Source organism: Triturus cristatus, chromosome 9 (assembly GCF_964204655.1).
Source record: "Triturus cristatus chromosome 9, aTriCri1.1, whole genome shotgun sequence".
NCBI classification, from domain to species: domain Eukaryota; kingdom Metazoa; phylum Chordata; class Amphibia; order Caudata; family Salamandridae; genus Triturus; species Triturus cristatus.
The window spans coordinates 887,830,007-887,845,911 of NC_140592.1; positions in this window are offsets into that span (position 1 = coordinate 887,830,007).

The window sequence follows — 15,905 nt, forward strand, 5'->3', positions numbered from 1 at the left end:
TTACTTGTGTGAATATGATATGATTAGAAAATAGATTTGTATTAGGGCTTGGGGTAGCAGAGTGCGGGGAGGGTGAATTAGTTATTGTGACAGAGCTAGCGTTTGTACTTAACAGTCTCCACTCTGACTGAAATTACCATGATATCTTCTGTTTGGAGTATGGACAACACGTTCTCATGGCATGCAACGGAGGGGCCTGGAAGGCCCACCGCCAGTTGTCATGACCTCTTGGTATACCCTGTAAGTAAGAGAATGGACTTTCCCCCGGAGGATGTTCCATCACTTGCAGATGTCTTCCAATGAGTGTCTGATGTTGAAGATTGCATTCACCTTTTCTAGGTTTGTGACCCACATTTCCCTTCTTTGGCTCATGGTTTTTGTCTGGGCAAGTGCTCCAAACAACCCTATTTATATTATCCACCATCACAGTATACTTACTTTCAGGGAACCTGGGTTGTCTTTTTCCAGACAATCTAAAAAACTGGAGACATAGGTCTGTTGCTGGTGGTTTGTGTTGTGAGTGCTGTATGGTTTGTATGATTAGAGGAGTGTCTTTTGCACTGGGAGCAGCAGGTGTTGTTTGTGAGTACATTTTGAGCAGGTCTGTGTTGACAGACACACCTTTCAAGGTTGGGGGACTCGTCTGGCGTTGGAAACTCTGTCCTTCGTCGTTAGGGTACCTCATTACCACTCTGACATCAGAAACTCTAAATTAGAGATGGGCATAGCTTTTGTAGTCTGCTGTAGTGTCATTAAGTAAAATTACAGTAAAATTAATAAAGATTATACATAATTACATCAAGAGATAACCCAATATTTAGCGCTATTTTCTTTGCACCAAATGCACCCCTGTGTCCAAATTGGACCAGAGGATGCATTTTGTGATAAGAAATAGTGCTAAGTGCAACAGAACACAAAAGCAGCAACCAGCAGCTGCTCATGCCCACTAAACGTGTAATTCCTATGCTCCTGCAATAAGATTTTTATTTCAAGTTACTCATAATTACACGAACAGGCATAACCACCTAATTTTCTGCATTTTGCACCAAACGAGTAATGTGAAATTACCAAATGTACTCCTATTACTCTTGTGTAGTTAACATTTCACTCAATCCTACATTGAATTAGCAATGATGCCTGTCATATCAATGTTCATGGAGTGGTGTTCGGCAATGGTGGAACGAGGGACGAGGTCTGTTGTGTGAGACTTCTGTCGGAGGACACAACAGACCATCCTCCATCATGATGGACAGTGGTCCGTCAGACCAAACCCTAAATACAGACGACATATATCCACCGGCCTGATAGTTGGATCAGTCCATCTATGAGGGAGGAACATTTGTCCACCTGCCAAACTCTAGATCTGGTCCTAAGTTAAAAGTTAGAAAATGTGACCTGACGTAGGTGCAAAAAGAATCTGCATGACACGAGGACTTCGGTGGCCACAAAATTTGATTTTCCCCACTGAACTTTTCCTGACAAAACCAGCGGTTTCAGTGGGACCAATGACTACCCGGCATCGAAAGGTCTTAATCGGATACAGTCTGCAATCTTGCCCAGCTGAAAGATTTTAATATTCATTTCAGGAACTAGGTGCCTGATTTATGTCTTGGTTGTAAGCATACTCCATTGCAACGGAGGCAGAGTATGCTTACTGGCAAGATAATGGTCTGTCCGATTTAGATACAGGTGTACCATACGTTTGGCTACAACAGAAACTACTCCATCAACCCCGTAGCCAAACTTCTCCGATGACTATACAGAGTAAGGGCCAGCGGAGAAATCTCTGTATGTCCGCCCAACCAATTAGGATGGGCAGACATTTAGCCATTTGTGTACTGTCCATCACCACCAGGCAAACCCTGATTGGGAGGGATGGTAACAAAAAACAACAGAGATGACTCCCATGGAGAGGAGACCATTTTATTTTCGGGATTTTGTGTAGGAAAATTTTAAAAAACTATTTAGTGTAGGGCTCTGTAATGTTGAAGGAGCCCTGCATCAGACAGTGAAGAGCATTGACAGTAACCGCCTTGACAATGGTTTCTCCCAATGCATTATAAATAACTCCCAGCTTCGCGATCATTAATCTATCCAGTGGGTGGACCCTCCACCAGGCGGACAGAGTAATATAGTCTGTCCCCTTGGCAGAACAATGGGCCATCTGTTGACATATATATCGGGCCCTAAGTCAGGAAGTAAAATCTTTGATTGGGACTACCCCTTGGGTGTATCCGACCCATGATCCATCATGGTTGGCCTGAAATTGCGCCTATGTCCTAGTCAACCATGAACAGCAGCTTCTGACTGACACGTTACGTTTTCTTAGCACATTGTACTTTAATTGTCTTAAAAAAATTCATAGCTCCAGTTGCCCTTATTAGATTATTGTGGTGTAGGTGTCATTTTGATCATTACATTATTTTCCTAATAATTAAAAAATGTATTGTGGCAATTTTTATTGAGCCATGTTTTCACTTTTTTACTATTCTGCTGTGGCTATTTTATACTTCACAACATTACATTGGATATATATCAACACCAACTCCATTCTTCAGCTAAAATACCGGACACAGAAACCTCAAGGAAAGTTCATTGCGCATCTTAATTTGTGCTGTAACCCTTTTCGACAGTTCCTGCTGCCTTGATCACAGACTAGGCGCTATTACTTTCACCATATAAATAACTGAACACATGATTTGTAAGTATCATAGACACTCTGAAAACACTCTGCACAAAATTATTACAACAGTCTTTTTTTCTTTCAAACCTAATCTTCTGTTACTATTAAGTTATTTCACCATTAATTTCTATATAGAAAAAGTGCTTGTGCTATGCAGTACCTTAATTTACTACAACTATTGATTCACATAATCTAATCACATGGGTGTAAAGTACTAGTGCTGTGCAATAGTGATAACCTTATTATCATGGCTCAATCTGTCAGGGTTCACGGGAGGTTTCCTCCGCGTAATTCGGAACCCACTACTGTTAATGTCATTTCCTCTGTTAAACCTAGTGAAGGAATTCATGGGGCTCCCAGTTGGCGCCGCTGGATTTCCAATATGGCCGCTGACGCATTTATGGGTCAGCGTTCTAGTCTTCATTGAATTTTAACGAAGCCGGTGAAGCGCGCCTGCCAACGTTCTCGAGCGCACTTCACCAGAGAATTTATCGAGACAACACTCACCTCACCGTCGTGGAAACTAGGTTAGGTCGTGTCGAGGATATTCGTCGCGTACATCTTCGACGGTCACCATACACCTTCAGGTTAGTGAATCCAGAGTAGTGTTTCCGAAAAGGTACAGCGCATGCGTGAAGATTAGTGAAGTTGAGGAAAATCTCTTTCTGACTGGAAAAGTAGGAAGGTCAGAACACTACCTTAGGAAAGCTTAGCGTGCTGGCTTGCAGCTTATTTCAGAAAATACCGCAGGAGAAAGTCTCCTTCAGAGATATCATAGTTTAAACCTGAACAACGCGAACCTTCCTCGCGCTGTCCTTGTTTAATTCCGTTTTGTCTAATAGGAAGTTAGTACACTCCTAAACGAGCAACGTACGAGTTTCCTGGCATTTGAGTCTAAGTTCACAGTTAAAGGAATAATAGTGATTTCTAGAGTACTTGAACTAGGAAGTCTTCATACGTCTCCGTTCAGAGTTATTGACAATCTATTCCTGATAAGGAAGGTTCTAAGAAGATTATACACTGTGCTCACGGCAAGAGAACTAAGTAAGTTACCAGTTACATTATCATAGTACAAGGTCTACAGAAATGATAGGATACACGACACTTACCTAATAATTCTGTTCCAAGACCGCGACACCTTCTTGACCCCTGTAAGAGAAGAAGAAGAAGAGAGGGTAACGAGAGCCAGAGCAAATCAGTTGCTATACCTTCGAGTAACTGAGAAATAGAAGAGAGGTTTGGCCCTGAATGCCTCCTGGTAAGACAAGCTAATTTATTAAACCAAATACAGTAAGTTAAAGGTATTAAGGATATAAAAGGTGACTGTATGTCAATTGTTGCAGAATTGTTTTTTCTACAAACGAAGATATCCAGGGCTGTCTCTTTTCTGTCCAAATCCCCTTTCCCCCATTGACACTTACCTGCTGAGAGTTATTTAAAATCTCGCGGGAACGTTCCGGTGGGGGCATTGGGAGAATAGCATCATTCTGCTCCTGTGTTATTTGAAGACTATAAACGCACCTGACAGAGTGAAGTGCCCACGTTATCATTAACACCTGAGCAGAATGGCAGAAGGTTTAGATCTAAAAAATTTGATCGAAATACTTGGAAATATACAAAGGGATTTAGGAGCCGTTCAAGAAAAAAATCAAATTTTAAGACAGGAAATACTGAATCTAAAGGGAAGGGAGACCATTTCTGGAACTAGTGTAAAATCCACTGTTTTTGAAACTCAAGGATCAAACATAAGTTCTAGCTCTATACCTTTGGGCACCACACAAGTTGTACACTCCTTGTCACCGGTAATCTCCCTTGCTCCTCCGGAGCGATTTAACGGAGACACCCAAAAGGCCCAGATTTTTCTAACTCAATGCTCCCTTCATTTCATGTGCCGTCCTGTGATTTTCCCTGATGTTCCATCTCGGGTAGCGTTCATTCTATCTTATCTTAGTGGGGACGCTGCCTCCTGGTCGATGCCCTTAGTAACACAAGATGATCCAATCCTGTATAATCTCGAAGACTTTAAGAAAGAATTTCTTCGTATATTCGATAGGAGAAAGGCATCACAGGCTACGGATAATGAATTGCTAGAGCTTCGTCAGGGTAATAGGGAATTGGTAGCTTATCTGGCCCAATTCAACAAGTTGGTAGTAGAGACGAGTTGGCCAATGAGTAAAATAGCAGCTGTGTTTTACAGGGGTTTGAGAGATGAACTGAAAGATGCCCTGTCTCAGGTTCCAAACCGGCCCACTGAGATCTCAGCATTAATAGATCTAGTTTTAGAGATTGATTTTCGTTTAAATGAGAGAAAAGGAGAAAAAATGTGGGATTTTAAATCAAATGTCCCTCGGTTTGATCGAATCAAGTCAGAGCCAACACGAACAGTCGAGCAGACCACTGGAGAAGAACCTATGCAGATAGGTGCCATTAGAGGCCCATTGTCTAAAGAAGAAAAAGAAAAGAGACGTCAGAATAAGTTATGCATGTACTGTGGACGGAGTGGTCACTTTGTTAAGGCCTGCCTGAAGAGACCTAAAGTCCAAAATAAGGAAAAGGAAAACTCTCAGCACCACCAGTAGTTGGGGTTGGACTGGTGGATGCAAGTAAAAACACAACTCCAATGGATCATCAATTGGCGAACACCTTACAAGTCTCCACACCTCACCTGACCTTAACCTTTACCTTGAAATTTCGAAAAGTGATCTTAAAGGAAATCGCAGTCATGATAGACTCTGGAGCAACTGGCAATTTTTGCGATCAAAGATTTGCAGTTCGGATAGGTTTACTGGCAATCCAAAAGGACAGGAGTGAGAAGGTTAAGGCTGTTGATGGCTCTGACTTAACTTCAGGACCCATAACCAGCCACACTGAACCAGTACAGATAATTACCAGGGAGGGTCATCAAGAAATAATGCAGTTTGACCTAATTGACGCTCCTCAATTTCAATTCATTTTAGGTCTACCTTGGCTCACAGAACACAATCCGTCAATTGATTGGGGGGCCAGAACCATAGCCTTGGATTCAGAATATTGTGCCAAGCATTGTTTTACTGAGCCTGACACCCTGTCAGAAAAGAGTGTGGTGGCACAACTTTGTGACAATGGAAAACGGCCTTCAGAACAAAACACGGTCTCTATGAATATCAGGTGATGCCGTACGGCCTCTGCAATGCGCCAGCGGCATTTCAGTACTTCATAAACGATGTACTGAAGGACTTCATTGATCTATGTGTGATCGTATACATAGATGACATCTTGATTTATTCAAAATCTGAAGAGGTACATCACGAACAAGTTCGAGCAGTATTAAAACGTCTCAGAGAAAATTCCCTATTTGTGAAGCTAGACAAGTGTTTGTTCAACACTAACACTGTAGAATTCTTGGGATTCGTGTTGTCGCCTTCTGGAATCACCATGGATGAACAAAAGGTAAAGGCAGTTGCGGACTGGCAATCTCCAACCACCATCAAAGAAGTCCAGAGTTTCATAGGCTTCGCTAATTTTTATAGAAGATTTATCCATGGTTTTTCTCAAAAGATTTTACCCTTAACCAGACTATTGAGAAAAGCAGTTCCTTTTAATTGGTCAGAAGAAGCCGAACAAGCATTCACCTTATTAAAGAAAAGCTTCACATCAGCACCAATTCTTCTCCATGCAGATCCCACAGAGCCATTTTATCTAGAGACGGATGCCTCCGAATTTGCCATAGGAGGTATTTTATCTCAAAGACACAAGAACACCGGCCAGCTGCATCCTGTAGCGTATCGCTCTCGTAAGCTTAATCCAGCGGAATGCAACTACACCATCACGGAAAAGGAGCTTTTAGCCATTAAGGATGCTTTTAAAGAATGGAGGCATTATCTGATGGGTGCTATGCATACTGTGACGATATTTACTGACCACAGAAATCTGAAGTTTTTACGGTCTGCAAGAACTCTTACACCACGCCAACTTCGATGGTCCCTCTATTTTGCTGAATTCGACTTTGTCATCACATACAGGCCAGGCTCGCAAAATGGGAAGGCAGACGCCTTGTCTAGGTTGGATACTGATCATCAGAGTATCAGGGTCGAAAACCAGCAAATAATCCCGGCAGACAGAATCATTGGAACCATTTCCTTGGAACCTTTTGAGGATCAAATCCGAGCAAACATGACTGCTGATCTTATCTACAACTGGGCAGCAGAAGACCCCTTACGAACTGTGCAGGATGGATTACCTTATCACAGACAGGCATTGTTCCTACCCACCACAGACCTTCAAACTAAAGCCTTACGTGAATGTCACGATCATCCTTTAGCGGGCCATAAAGGTGTGCACAAGACAGAAGAATTAGTTAAACGTAGTTTCTGGTGGCCACGCATGACCAGTGACATCCGACAATATGTTTTGGGTTGTGAGATTTGCACTCGGGGAAAATCGGACAGACAAGCACCAAAAGGCCTTTTACAGCCTTTACCAATTCCCCCATATCCCTGGCACACAGTATCCTTAGACTTAATTGTCGATCTACCATCCTCTCATGGCTTTGACACTATCCTAGTCTGTGTGGATACTTTCAGTAAAATGACACATTTTGTACCTATTAAAGGCACACCAACATCACTACAATTGTCCCAGTTCTTTAACCAACATGTAATTCGTCTTCATGGCATTCCTAAGGTGTTAATCACTGACAGGGGGTCCCAATTTCTATCTCGATTTTGGAAGGCTTACATAAAAGGTTTAGGTATAGACCATCGTTACTCTACTAGTTTCCATCCAGAAACGGATGGACAAACTGAGCGTACAAATCAAGAGCTGGAACAATATCTTCGGCTTTATTTGCTTGATGAGGAAGACGATTGGCCTGACTATTTGTGGTCTGCTGAGTTTGCCCACAATAATGCTCCAAATGTTTCCACTGGGTATTCCCCTTTTTTCATCACTTATGGCAGGCCTCCTAATTCACACATTCATTTGTCTAACATCGAAGTCCCTGTAGTTCAGGATTTTGCCCAACACTTAGTTAAAATCCATCCATCGGCTACACAAATTTTGGCTGCCGTTAAGGCGTCTTATAAACGTGGTGCTGATCGGAAACGACGACCTGCGCCCATCCTTAATGTAGGAGACCGCGTTTGGCTGTCTACAAAGAATTTACGCCTTAAGGGCACTCGTAAGTTCCAACCACGATTCATGGGTCCTTACCCTATTGAAAAAATCATCAATCCAGTCACTTATCGCCTGACACTACCCACTACTACTAAAATTCACCCGGTTTTTCATGTCTCCCTACTAAAAAAGGTGCAATCAGCTTTACGACAAGTTTCTCCCCCTGCTCCCATACTTGTTGACGGAGAACCTGAATATGAAGTAAAGAGAATTTTGGACTCAAAATTGAGTCATAATCACCTTCTTTATCTCATTGATTGGAAGGGTTTTGGACCTGAAGAGCGATCCTGGGAGAAAAGCTCGGATGTCCACGCTCCCCGGTTGATTCAGGCTTTTCACGCCAAGTATCCAAATAAACCCCGCTTGGAGGAAACCCCGTTGAGAGGGGGTAATGTCAGGGTTCACGGGAGGTTTCCTCCGCGTAATTCGGAACCCACCACTGTTAATGTCATTTCCTCTGTTAAACCTAGTGAAGGAATTCATGGGGCTCCCAGTTGGCGCATTTGTTGGCGCCGCTGGATTTCCAATATGGCCGCTGACGCATTTATGGGTCAGCGTTCTAGTCTTCATTGAATTTTAATGAAGCCGGTGAAGCGCGCCTGCCAACGTTCTCGAGCGCACTTCACCAGAGAATTTATCGAGACAACACTCACCTCACCGTCGTGGAAGCTAGGGTAGGTCGCGTCGAGGATATTCGTCGCGTACATCTTCGACGGTCACCATACACCTTCAGGTTAGTGAATCCAGAGTAGTGTTTCCGAAAAGGTACGACGCATGCGTGAAGATTAGTGAAGTTGAGGAAAATCTCTTTCTGACTGGAAAAGTAGGAAGGTCAGAACACTACCTTAGGAAAGCTTAGCGTGCTGGCTTGCAGCTTATTTCAGAAAATACCGCAGGAGAAAGTCTCCTTCAGAGATATCATAGTTTAAACCTGAACAACGCGAACCTTCCTCGCGCTGTCCTTGTTTAATTCCGTTTTGTCTAATAGGAAGTTAGTACACTCCTAAACTAGTAACGTACGAGTTTCCTGGCATTTGAGTCTAAGTTCACAGTTAAAGGAATAATAGTGATTTCTAGAGTACTTGAACTAGGAAGTCTTCATACGTCTCCGTTCAGAGTTATTGACAATCTATTCCTGATAAGGAAGGTTCTAAGAAGATTATACACTGTGCTCACGGCAAGAGAACTAAGTAAGTTACCAGTTACATTATCATAGTACAAGGTCTACAGAAATGATAGGATACACGACACTTACCTAATAATTCTGTTCCAAGACCGCGACACCTTCTTGACCCCTGTAAGAGAAGAAGAAGAAGAGAGGGTAACGACAGCCAGAGCAAATCAGTTGCTATACCTTCGAGTAACTGAGAAATAGAAGAGAGGTTTGGCCCTGAATGCCTCCTGGTAAGACAAGCTAATTTATTAAACCAAATACAGTAAGTTAAAGGTATTAAGGATATAAAAAGTGACTGTATGTCAATTGTTGCAGAATTGTTTTTTCTACAAACGAAGATATCCAGGGCTGTCTCTTCTCTGTCCAAATCCCCTTTCCCCCGTTGACACTTACCTGCTGAGAGTTATTTAAAATCTCGCGGGAACGTTCCGGTGGGGGCATTGGGAAAATAGCATAATTCTGCTCCTGTGTTATTTGAAGACTATAAACGCACCTGACAGAGTGAAGTGCCCACGTTATCATTAACACCTGAGCAGAATGGCAGAAGGTTTAGATCTAAAAAATTTGAGCGAAATACTTGGAAATATACAAAGGGATTTAGGAGCCGTTCGAGAAGAAAATCAAATTTTAAGACAGGAAATACTGAATCTAAAGGGAAGGGAGACCATTTCTGGAACTAGTGTAAAATCCACTGTTTTTGAAACTCAAGGATCAAACATAAGTTCTAGCTCTATACCTTTGGGCACCACACAAGTTGTACACTCCTTGTCACCGGTAATCCCCCTTGCTCCTCCGGAGCGATTTAACGGAGACACCCAAAAGGCCCAGATTTTTCTAACTCAATGCTCCCTTCATTTCATGTGCCGTCCTGCGATTTTCCCTGATGCTCCATCTCGGGTAGCGTTCATTCTATCTTATCTTAGTGGGGACGCTGCCTCCAGGGCTGTCTCTTCTCTGTCCAAATCCCCTTTCCCCCATTGACACTTGCCTGCTGAGAGTTATTTAAAATCTCGCGGGAACGTTCCGGTGGGGGCATTGGGAAAATAGCATAATTCTGCTCCTGTGTTATTTGAAGACTATAAACGCACCTGACACAATCTACCATAATTGGTCAAATTAAAGTGCTGATAATTTCTACCCCAGCTGCCACAAGTTCGTAAAGCGCTAGTGCTGTATTAAAATATTCAAACCTCCACTATGGTCATTAAAACATTTTTGGGATATTGCGTTAATTCTAGATCCGATTGTACATAATATTATATCTCCATATTGTTTAATGAGCAATCTTACAAACAATCCTTTTCCATAAAAATCCTTACTGATATAGAAGTAGCATCAGTAGCTAATACCTGTGGAGAAATAAATATCACTGGCTAGTGCCTAAATCAATCCCATTGCATGTCATCTAGTATGAACCCAATTCTCAAAATTATACAATAATTTCAATTTAAGAGGAAATGCGAAGAAAGAGGAAACATATTTTTTCCTTTTTCCTTGATCTATTCTATATTCTCTCTGGCACACAGCATGATTTATTTTATAAACGCATGCACTTTTTGCCCCATATTGTCATTTTTTCAACATAAAAATTCTCTTTTTTTCTGTCTTTTTCTTCTAACGTGCTCAATATTCGGAACCAAATTTCTCAATACATACACATGTAATCCATAATTACTACTTTACCATTCGAGTGAAGACTAAATATGTACATATAGTTCTTCGTCCGAGTTCAAGTCATATGATATTTTAGTATTTAACATCACAATATATTCCAGTTGCCTTAATTTGAGTTCTCGATTCCCACCTCTTCTATTTTTTGGGACTGAATCAATGACATAGTAAAACAATTCATTCAGATTTCCTCCATGCATCTCATTGCCATGCCTGGCAATCGGATAGCTTTTGCCACACTTTTTCACAGCTCTGAGCTGTTGCAAGATCCTCATATGTGCCATATGTATGGTGCTCCCTACTTATGTTTTAGGGCAGGAGCATTGTAAAATATATATAACACAGTCACTTCTGCAAATGTAGGGGTTGCGGATCTTCCATTGACTCTTCAACAATGGTGATTTTACTTCTCTCTTATTGAGACCATGTTTGGAAGCTTTGCACTTATGGCACCTAAGGAACCCATATACATATACATATACACACATATATATATATATATATATATATATATATATATATATATTATTATTTCAGTGAAAAAAACAAAAGTTAAGGTAAAGTTATAGTTAGATGAATTTGTCAGTGACAACATTAATGTTTTGAACAATACAAAACAAAGAAATTCACCAGTTCAAGTTAGTAGTGCTATGTATAACTTGCACCCCTGCCATGCACTGCTTATTCTCTCACATGTGACATCACTAATGATGTGATCTATCACATCATTTATGACATCTCTCATGACATCTCAAATGATATCATTGATGACATCACTCATGACATCATCCAATGAGTGTGCATATTTGTTTTACAGTTAACATAGTGGCGGAAAACTACCATATTATTTTTCTACATCATTTTGTACAGCTTGAGTTCAGCTAATGGGTGTAAGTATTTACAAAAATGCATGTGCTCCTATTGCACCATAGCTGTGTAGAGATATTGGACACGTTATAAATCTTTGTATTTGAGAGTAACTCTCTATGCAAGTGACAGTTGCTCCACACAACATTTTGTTTTGTTTCGTAAACAAAGTTCACAACACGAGAAAGATTCTACATAGTAGATGCTAACTTTTGCGAGCATCCTTCAGTTAGACAGAATCGTGTCAGCATGACAATTTCTACATTATATAGAAGAGTGTGTGCACTAGGTATTAACCTATGTATGTGTGTTTGTTTTTGTTCAAAAGATGGGCTATCTGTAAAGTTTTCACCACAGTATGAAGGGTACAGTTAGTATCAATCAATCAATCAGAATTTATAAAGAGCAGCTAATCACCTGCGAGGGTATCCAGGTGCTGAGACCATCATGCTTCAGGTGGGTTCAGTCAGGTCTAGAGTCCTTTCTGGAATTCTAGAAACAAAGATGAGGCCTAGAGGTGAAGAGGTGTAGAGGGAGGTCTTTCCAGGATTTAACAGCGAGGTAGGAAAAGGAGCGTCTTCCACTGTTGTTTAGGTGATTGCGGGGGGTGAGATGGAGAGTGAGGTAGAGCGCAGGTGTCTGGATGGTTGGTGGAGGTTCATGCGGTGGTTGATGTATGCTGGTAAGTGGTTGTGTAGGGCTTTGTAAGTGTGGGATTAGCATCTTGAATTGACATCGCTACTGAATGGGTAGCCAGTGGAGCTTCTTAAGGTGAGGGGTGATGTGGGTCCATTTGGGTAGGTTGAGGATGAGTCTGGCCACTGCGTTCTGTATGGTCGGCAGTCTCTTCAGGAGATCTTAGCTGTTTTTAGCAAATAGTGTATTTTTGACAACTGTTAGAATGAACTCCATAGAGAAACACTGTTTACAGTGTTCATTACTGTATAATGTAGGTTCAGTGTGTGTCAGGGATTTGATACAAATAAAAGCAGTCCTTAGTAGATGTTAGTTATCTTTAGGAACTTGGCTTTCTGTGAACAGTTGTATACGGATTGAGCACTGTGTGCAATAAGTGTTTCAAATATACCTGTGGTTGATTGTTAATGTGAACTAGGCTACCCTTGAAGTATATGGTATAAGGTCAATGTTGCACATAAAACATACTTGCTACACCTAAGGGAGTTGTATTACTCTGAGATATTTTGCAGTTACTTTCTCCTGCCATGCTAGTTTATCGAATATTGTGTACAAAAGAAGCTTGGATGATGTCATCAGTGAAGTTAACAATGAGGCCATTTGAGATGTCATCAGTGATGTCATAAATTATGTCATAGAACAAGTCATGAGTGATGTAATATGTGAGGTCAGAAGCATTTCATGGTGGTAGCGCAAGTTATAGTTAGCTCTGCTAACTATATCTGGTAAATTTTGTTAGTTCAAAACATTAATGGTGTCACTGACATATTCACCTAACTATACTGTTACTTTAACCTTTGGTTTTTTTCAGTGACTTTCTAATTTTCTTTTTAAACATTAACAGATCTTTTTTTAGTACACCTAACTATAACGTTACTCTAACCTTTGGTTTTTTTAGTGACTTTCTAGGTTTCATGAAGTAATATTTTATTAAAGTGGTCAACCCACCCAGAAGCAGCCATTTCACCTGCAGGCAGCCAACCCCATGCCCCGCAAGGCCTTTGACCTTGCACAGTGGGGGGTCGGCCACAGGGTTGGGCTGCCACCAGTCCCTGTGGCCAAACCCCAAGCAGGCTGCCAATACAATCCATGCACAGCCTTTAGCATGCACAGCTAATGGTTGGCCTTCTGGCACCGGGAACTCCATGCCCTGGGCCAGTTCCAATAAAAAGGGGAAGGGGTCATGTGGCCTCCCTCCCCAAGCCTTAAAAAACCACACAGAACCCATCCCATTCCCCGGGGTGAAATACAATTAAACAAGGGAGAAGGGCATGCAGTTCCTGTCCCTGAGCATTAATAGGCCCCTGGGACCACACCCCCTGGGGCCCAATGTAATAAAAGCAGAGGGGCCTGCACCCTGATCCTTATTAGACCCCATCCCCCAAGCCAAACCAATAAAAAGGGGAGGGTGATCAGTGACCCCCCTTCCTGAGCCTTCATAGGCCCTGGGGTTTACACCCCCCAGGATGAGAGGTTGGTGCCCCAGTACCCAGCTGGGGCACCCACAAAGCTTATGTTGGGGACCACAAGGGGAATCTCAGGGACCTGTAGCCTTAGCCTACTCCCCACATGGCATGGGAGCCAGCATTGTTCCCACCCGGAGGGGGCAGCTCTGTATGTGTTTGTCATTTGAGATGTCATGAGTGATGTCATTAGTGATGCCACTGAACCATGTCGTGAGTGATGTAATATGTGAGGTCATAAGTAGTGCAATGCAGGTGTGTAAGTTATACTTAGCTCAGGTAACTACAACTGCTGGATTTTTACAGTTTTGTGTGTGGAAAATCTGAACCCACCTATAAAATTCCTGTAACCACTAGTTTTTTTCAGTGAATTGCTAGGTTTTTTTCAATTCTATTTCCTAACTATAACGTCCTTCTAGCCTTTTTTATGTGAAGTTCTACAGTTTTTTTTATGCTAGCTCCTAACTATAACATCCCTGTAAGCTTTGGTTTTTTAGTGAATTTTGTTATGTTATGTTATGTTATGTTATTTATTCTTTTGTATAGCGCACGGCTACTCAAAAAGAGTATCCCGGCGCTTTTGGAAAAGGAGGGCTGCAACACAATAACATAACACCGTTAAAAAAAAAAAAAAAAAGGACCGAATGCCAAACAAATACATGCAGGAAAAACAGACTACTGGGTAAACAGCCAGGTTTTAAGGCCTTTTCTAAAAGCTAGTAGGCTGGTAGCTCCCCGTAGAGTGAATGGCAGAGAGTTCCACAACTGTGGCGCCAGTAGTCCAAAAGAGCGGCCTCCCAGGCGAGCTCTCTTCACACGTGGATCAACCACCAAAAACAGGGATTCCGACCTCAAAGACCGGGTCGGCTGATAGAAGACCAGTCTCTTTTGGAGATACTTTGCTCCCACCGCGTGGAGAGCTTTGTAGGCCAGAGTCAGAGCCTTGAAGACGATCCGTTTCCGGATCGGGAGCCAATGCAAAGTTTTCAACAGGCCCGAATTTTGCCAGTTTCTTTATGTAAATTGTACTAAAATTTGACCCATAAGTTTAATTCAGTAATAATTTTTGTATAAGTATATAAATACATTGTATTACCACATTTAAACCAAACAATTAAAAAATAAACATAATATAACTTATTTAACTATTTACAATGGCAAACATTTTTTTCAATGTGTTTTATGAATCTTTAGATCCTCTGCAATGCATCACAGATCTGGCCACCCTCTGTTACATTGAAAACCGTAGACTTAATCAGTTATTTTAGTGTCCATCTCTCTGTAGACAGTCTCTGCAGTAGAGCTCCTTTGTACAATATCCTTTCCCTCAAAAGAAGAAAGTACCATAGTTAAGATCTCTTCTGCTGAAGACAGAAAACAATGTAAAGAACAGGATGAAGAAGACCACTTACGACTCCCCCAAAAAATTCCAAATCAATATATGCACGAAGAAACTGTCAGTTCAGACTTCACATCATCTGTTTCAAAACACCTGAATACCATACATATAAGGACATATCAGAGGATGATAAAAGAGACGGAAGGTGGTGCTTTATCATCACCAGTTGGACGATCTGTGGGACCCTTACCACTTGACCAGATACTTACTATTCTCGCTGTTTTACCACACTGTAAGATATAGTGACTCATTGTGCAAAACATCATATACTAGTCAAAAGAAATGTATCATCTGTTGCCCATGTTATGAATGCTGTCAAGCAGCATAATTGTTATTTTTTTCACCTCATCCTTCCATCTTCCATGGCTCTTTAAAGTAGATATCTAAAAAGCAAATATAGAATACATTTAGCTTCAGATTACATACTATAAGCAACTGAGTAGCTACACAAGTGGTTATTTCAATGTGCAACAGGCTCTGTAAGTGTCTGAGTATGGGGGTCTAAATGGGTATGTAAGTGGCTTTATGCATTTCTAACTGGCTGTGTTAGTGAGTGTTTGAGTTTGTGGCTTTATTATACATAAGTGCTATGTGGGAATGGGAATGTATTTGTAAGAGGCTCTGTCACTGCCTGACTGGTTGTGTTAATGGCTGTATGGTTTTGTTAATAGGTATTTGAATGGCTATATGGGTGGGGGACTGGGTGTATAACTGGGTACATTAGTGTGCAAGTGCATTTGTAACTGGCTGAGTGCTGGATACATGACTGGCTATATAGATGTGTGAGTGGGTGTGACA